Source organism: Mesoplodon densirostris, chromosome 9 (genome assembly GCF_025265405.1).
Source record: "Mesoplodon densirostris isolate mMesDen1 chromosome 9, mMesDen1 primary haplotype, whole genome shotgun sequence".
Lineage (NCBI taxonomy): Eukaryota > Metazoa > Chordata > Mammalia > Artiodactyla > Ziphiidae > Mesoplodon > Mesoplodon densirostris.
In genome coordinates, this window is record NC_082669.1 from 72801508 (window position 1) to 72808088 (window position 6581).

The window sequence follows — 6581 nt, forward strand, 5'->3', positions numbered from 1 at the left end:
AGTGTCTCCCTATTTCTCGTACCTGTAACCCCAAATCAACTCATGCCTATGTCTGAGCTCCACTTGAACTCCACCTCCCTCAATCCATGTAGTTATGATCTAAGAAGATTTTGTTCTAAGTCAGAAGTTGGACCATAAATGATGTACCAGGCTGCATCAATTTTATGATTGGTTAGGATTGCTTGCAATACACATACATACACACATACAGGTAGCAAACTTCCAGTCTATAGTGGAGGTACAAGTTAATTGCCAGTTGTCATTTATTAATGCTCTTAACTTTTATTTTCTTGACACCTGGATCCATTTTCTCAATAACATTATCTGCCCTGACATATAGTATATAAACATGAATGTTAATTTTTGTATATTGAAACTTATATTTAAGTAAGATCACAATGATTAAGATTTTCATATTTGGGGAAGGGATTTTTATATTTATGGCATTATTCCTTAATGTTAAAAAGCATACATTCAAAATAACTTTAAATCTCGTTTTCCAATCCTTTTCACTTTTTTAACTGTTTCATTTGTTAGGATAATGAAAAACAAAATTTAACTTGCCTGGTTCAACTGAAGATTTTAATGAAGAGATGGTGCTATGGGCTGAATGTTTGTGTCACCCTAAAATTCTTATGTTGAATTCCTAAACCTCAAGGTATTAGGAGGAGGAGGCCTTTAGAAACGATTAGATCATGAATGGGATTAGTGTTCTTACCACTAAGAGAGATTCCCTCATCCCTTACACCATATGAGGTGACAGCAAAAACAAAACAAAACAAAACAAAACAAAACAAAACAGCTATCTAGGAAGTGGACTCTCACCACAGAATCTGCCGATGCTCTGATCTTCAACTTCCCAGCCTCCAGAACTGTGAGAAATAAATTTCTGTGATTTAAGTCACCCACTTTATGGTGTGTTGTTATAGCAGCCCAAATTGACTAACACAAATGGTTTACCTAGATGTGGGCAGAGTTGAAGAAACCAAAAACAATGTGGAGACAGCCGGGAACCAACAATGTGAGAAACTGTTATTAGCCTTACACCTAAAGGGGCAAGAGGAGGAAATAATGTTTCTGGAAGCCAGTGAGACCTGGTGCCATGGAAGAGGGGCCACTCTGGGGGAGCTGTGGTTGTGGACGGTACAGCCACCCCAGAAGCAAAGTGCAGAAGGAAAGGGGAGTGGAAAGAGGTACGCAATGTCTCTTTCCATCTTCCGACCTCCCATTGCCGGTAGCCAGCGGGCAGCCATGCAGCACAAATGCCTGGGTGAAGCAGTCTACAGGGGTCAGGACAGAGAATGGCAGAAGAGGAGGAAAAGCAGAGAATGAATGGCAAGGGAGGAAATGAAAATGGTGTATTCACTCAACAAATATTTTTTTAACTAATTGTTATATTCCAGACATTGGGCTAAGTGTACTTGACACGCTAAGCTTTGTTTGGGATTTGTAAGTAGATCTATTGGGCACAGATCCAGAGGCAATTTCTTTTCGCTTGAATATTATTTCTATTTATAGCATTTCAATAGGGATGGCTCTGTGTGGATTAGACTTCCAATGAGGTTTGCTCCCTTTTGCTTCTGCTTGCTGCTCTACGTAATAGCACACTTTGAAAAGCCGTAGGTATAGAATAGGCACAACTTCTTATAATTAAGCCAAGGAGTAAAATACACAATTGAATTTTTGAATTTTTACATAAGGGAGTTTTCCAGGCTCTTTGTTGGCTTTAAAGAAAAAGCACAAATAAGGATGCAGAACACAGGAGACAGGAGGCAGGAACAAAAGCAAATAAATTAATGAGCTATTCAAAGGGGAATTCACAAACTCTGCTTCCTGAAGCCTTAATGAGAAAGATGGAGGCATTTGGGTGAGTAGTTTATGTTATTACTTGGAATGTGTTGTATGGAGAAAGGCAGTTGATTCTCAAAGGAGAAGCATTCTGACAAAAATTCTAAATCAGAAATTAAAGAACGTGCTTCTTCATCCAGAGCTACACAGTCCAGTCTGTGGAATATTGCATGGACTTGCATTTCTCTCTTCTACCCTCTGGCAGTTTTAGAGGCCATTCCTTTGCTTTTTAAGCACTACCCTCTCCCTTTCCTTCATAGACGCCAAGCAAAAGAACTTAGATAGTACTAGTGTATCTTATATGATACAGTCGATTAGTTCCTTTGTTACTTTATATAAATTGGTATTTCTTAATAAATGTATGAAGCTTGGGAATTAGAATGTCCATCTTCTGATTCAGGTTCTGCCACTGTGTAAACGTGGGTGAGTCACTTAATTTCTCAGAATCTCAGAGTCCTCATCTGTGAAATGGGCATTTTGGGTGGGGGACCAAGTGGAAAACAGAGGGTTTCCCTGGGCTTTGGGAAGTCATTGATTGCACAAATTGTATAGAAAATTGTATCTGTACATATCAGTGTGTTCACGTTCCCACTTGTGTGTTTCACTAGATTCTCCAAGAACTTTGTGGTCCCTAAAAACTATTATGCAAATATAAACCAAAAAAACATTAGATAAGTCTTATGTTAAACTAAAAAATTCTACAGCTTCATAAACATCTTTGGTTTAGATTGTAATTTCAGAGCTGCCTCGAGTTCTTCCCTTGAGCTTCACTTGGTAGTGGCTTTGCCAGTTCTAAGTTTAAGTTTCCACTTTCTTCCCCGTTTTAATGATCTGTAAACACATAAATCAGATTCTTAACAAGGACATAAGCCATCAAATATATTAGAAACATTCACATTTAAAAGATTATTTTTATGATATATATGAATATATATGCCCTATTTTATCTGTTATAAAAAGTACCATTTTAATATTTGGTTTCCCATAATGTGCAAGGAACTACAGCTTGAGATATTTAACAGGATTTCAGAGTAAAAGAAGATCTTGCAACAGTATTGTCCAAAAGAACTTTCTGAGATGATGGAAATGTTCTATAAATTTGTACTGTCTAATATGGTGACCACTAGTCATAACTTTGAGCACTTGAAAGGTGGCTAGTGAAACTGAGGAATCAAAATTTTAATTTAATTTAATTTAATTTTAGTTTAGTCACATGTGGCAAGTGACTACCATATTAGACAACACAGTAGTAGAGAACGTCCCATGTAACCCATATCAGGAGCAGAAAATCTCATAACCCCTCCTAAAGCAAGGGTTCCCAGCAGCAACACTGTTGAGCGGGGCCAGATAATTCTTGGTGGAGTGTGGGGAGGAGTGCTTTCCTGTGCACTGCAGGGTGTTTAGCATCATTCCTGGCCTCTACCCACTAGATATCATTAGTACCCAATCCCTAGTTGTGACAATGACTTCAGACATTGGCAAATGTCCCCTGGATGGTATAGTCGCACCAGGTTGAGAACCACTGCCTCTGAGTCAGTTGTCCTTGAGGTTTTTTTTGAAAACATCCAGTGACCAGGCATCTCACCAGATAGACTAATTCCATCTTGAGTTCTTGAAATTATTAGGTGGTTATTCCATTTGTATGGCTGCCCACAAATTATTTTCTCTCACTTGTTGGCAACTTTGTTGAGAAGGAAAGTGGAAATGAACAGTTGAAATGCTTATTAACAGGAAACACAACACATAGTTGTTAAAGAGTGTGAGCTCTAGAACTAGAAAGACTGGGTTCAATTACTGGCTCCGTCAGGAATTAGCTGGATGATCATTTGCAAGTTAATTCAGTTCTCTGTTTTTTAGTTTTCCCACTTGTTAAATAAGAATAATACTAGTAACCAGAGTAGTTTTAGGATTAAATAAAATCATGTTTATAATATGCTTGGTTATTATTACTACCAGTAATAACAATGACACCATTTTACCTTCCTGTTGTGCTAATAGTTGTTAAATATTTTATCACATGCGATCCTCCCAGTGATTTTGTTATTCCCACTTGATAAATAAAAAATACTGATGCTCACATAGTTTAACTAATGTGCCCAAGGTCATGCCTGGTAAGAAAGCTGGGATTTAAATCCAGTTCATCCACTCATGTGTGGAATATAAAAAATGTTAAACAAATGAACAAAAACAAAATAAATGAACAAACCAAACCAAACAAAAACAAACACACAGATACAGAGAACAGAGTAGTGGTTACTGAAGGGGAAGTGGTCGGCGGGGGAGTGTGAAATGGGTAAAGTGGATCAACTGTATGGTGATGGATGGAAAATAAATTTTGGGTGGTGAGCAGATTATAGGATATATAAAAGTAGAAATAGAATGTTATACACATGAAAACTATATAATGTTATAAATTAATGTTACCTCAATAAAAAGAAAAAATAAATCCAGTTCATCCAGTACCAATTTTAGTGTTCTTTCTGCCCTACAGAAAGAACTCTGCCAGATCTCACGATCTCATAATTTTTGTCTGTGAGAGATCAGTCTATGTGCTCCAGGTATGGAGAGTTTTACATAGTAATCAGGGATTTATGTAACCCTTGGAAGAGCCAGGGTGCCAAGGTGAGAGAAGCCACCAGCCAAAGATCTCAGCCTGAAACACTAAAGCCAGAAGTTTTCAGGAGCCGGTGGGAAGCTGCTGTGAAGCTCCATCTGCCTAGGTGTCTAGATACAACCACCTCTGCAGGATAAAAGCCTCTGCCTCTCTCCTTCCTTCCAAATGTCTCTCACTGATGCTCTAACATGGATCCTGCAGGGAATGGCATCCTGGGAAATGTAGTTCCTTCTTTGCTTCTGCAATGCAGAGGAGACCTAGATGGGGATGGTAGCGATGCTTAATTGACACCCCAAAATTCAGCACACAGCCAAGGGATTCATTCAGTCACCAGTAGATTATAGGAGTCAGAATGCTCTGTGGGAAAGTTCCTGAGTCCAAATGCCCCCTTTGGCACCATAGTTATGAGTGGGCAAGTTACTTCACCTCAGGCTCTTTGCCTATCAGGATTATGGAAAATAACACTAACTAAATGATTCTCACAGAGTCTGGAACAGAGTGAATGCTCAGTATTGGCTCTTGGTCCTGCCAGCTATAAACAGACTAGTGTATTCTGAGGGCTATTTGCCCTTAGTACTCTTAAATAGTTCAAGCCAAATAACTCTTTGGGCAGAGGTGACTGGTTGCCCCAATATCCACCTTTCCTTCTTCCATAGTGATAAAGGCCCTGTGATGGTCCAGAGGAAGATCACATTTCCGGCCTCTTTTGAAGTCAAGGCTGGCCGCACTTTCACGTATGGCTGTGGAGGTGGGGTGGGGGAGTGATATATGCAAATTCTAAGTCTGGTCTGGAAAGGAACTGGACCTGCACCTCCCGCCTCTCTCTCTTTTTGCTACCTGGGATGAGGCCACATCCATGAGAGCCAGGACAGTGTTTTAGACCGTGTGTGGGCTGGCAGCCATGGACTGAAGGCAGCAGAGCACCGAGCAGAAGGAACGGGGCTCCTTGTCGCTCTGGGACTGCTGTGTCCAACAAAACAGCTTGGGCTCAGACTACTAGGTGAGTGAGAAATAAACTTCTGTCTTGTTGCCACCACTGAGGTGTTTTTGCTGTAGCCTGTCTTCTAAATGAACACCAGTGGATTCAGACGCTCCTACATAATTCCTCGATTATGATATTAACGCAGCTTTCTATAGGGGTGTGAGTGCTCACTTGAGACAGATTTCAAGCCTGCATGGCCAGTATCTCACTTAGCCAGCTAATTGTATTTTGAAAATTGTGGGTGAGCAAAAGAAGTGCAAACCCACTTCTTCTGAGCCTCAGGAACCCAACTCTGAGGGAGATTAGATGCCCTGCAGGGGAAGCTGCGGCCCTTTAAAGCAGCAACGTGTGCCGCCCAGGATGACAGGAGGCCTGATAAGAAATGCTTTAAATGCACAAGTCAGTGATACTTCCTGGCTCTCATGAATACTGCTGCTGTTAAAAAAAACCCAACAAACTGATGCCTGGGTGATCATCTGTGCTTAGCAGAGCAGCACACATGCTTCCACCAATAATCATAATTTAAAGATTGCAAATGATAAAAGCATCACACTGTAATATCTGTTGCCTTTACAGATACGAAGAACTGGAAGGTACCACCACATCGTTGGGATGTTGGCTGGCACGTTTATTGTGGCATTAACTACATTGTAACTTCATCAGTTGTATAGATGTCCTTTCTCTAGACTGTGAGCCCTCTGAATTATTTGCCTTTGTACCTTCTGCTCCTAGGATGGTCGATAAATATTTAAATGGTTGAATCTGTTCAACCTCTTCACTTTGTAGTGACTTGTTCAAAGTTAAAATTAATAATAGAAAAAAAACTGCTTGCTTTTTTTCTTCTAAGTAGAGAGTTCTATTTCTATTTTCCCCATAGCCTGGATGGTTGTATAGCAATCTTATCACTTGTATAGCACTCTTATAACTTGTATAGCACTCTTATAAGGAGTGCTATAACTCAGATCCACATGTACACACAAGCACAAAAACCACATACCCACCTACACACAAACACACAGGTACACAAACAAACCCCAAACAGCTATAAACGCAGAGGCCCACATAAAACATACACAAACGCACACTTAGGTTTCATACTTGAATTTCAGGTAAACAATGAGTACTTATGTTAGTATA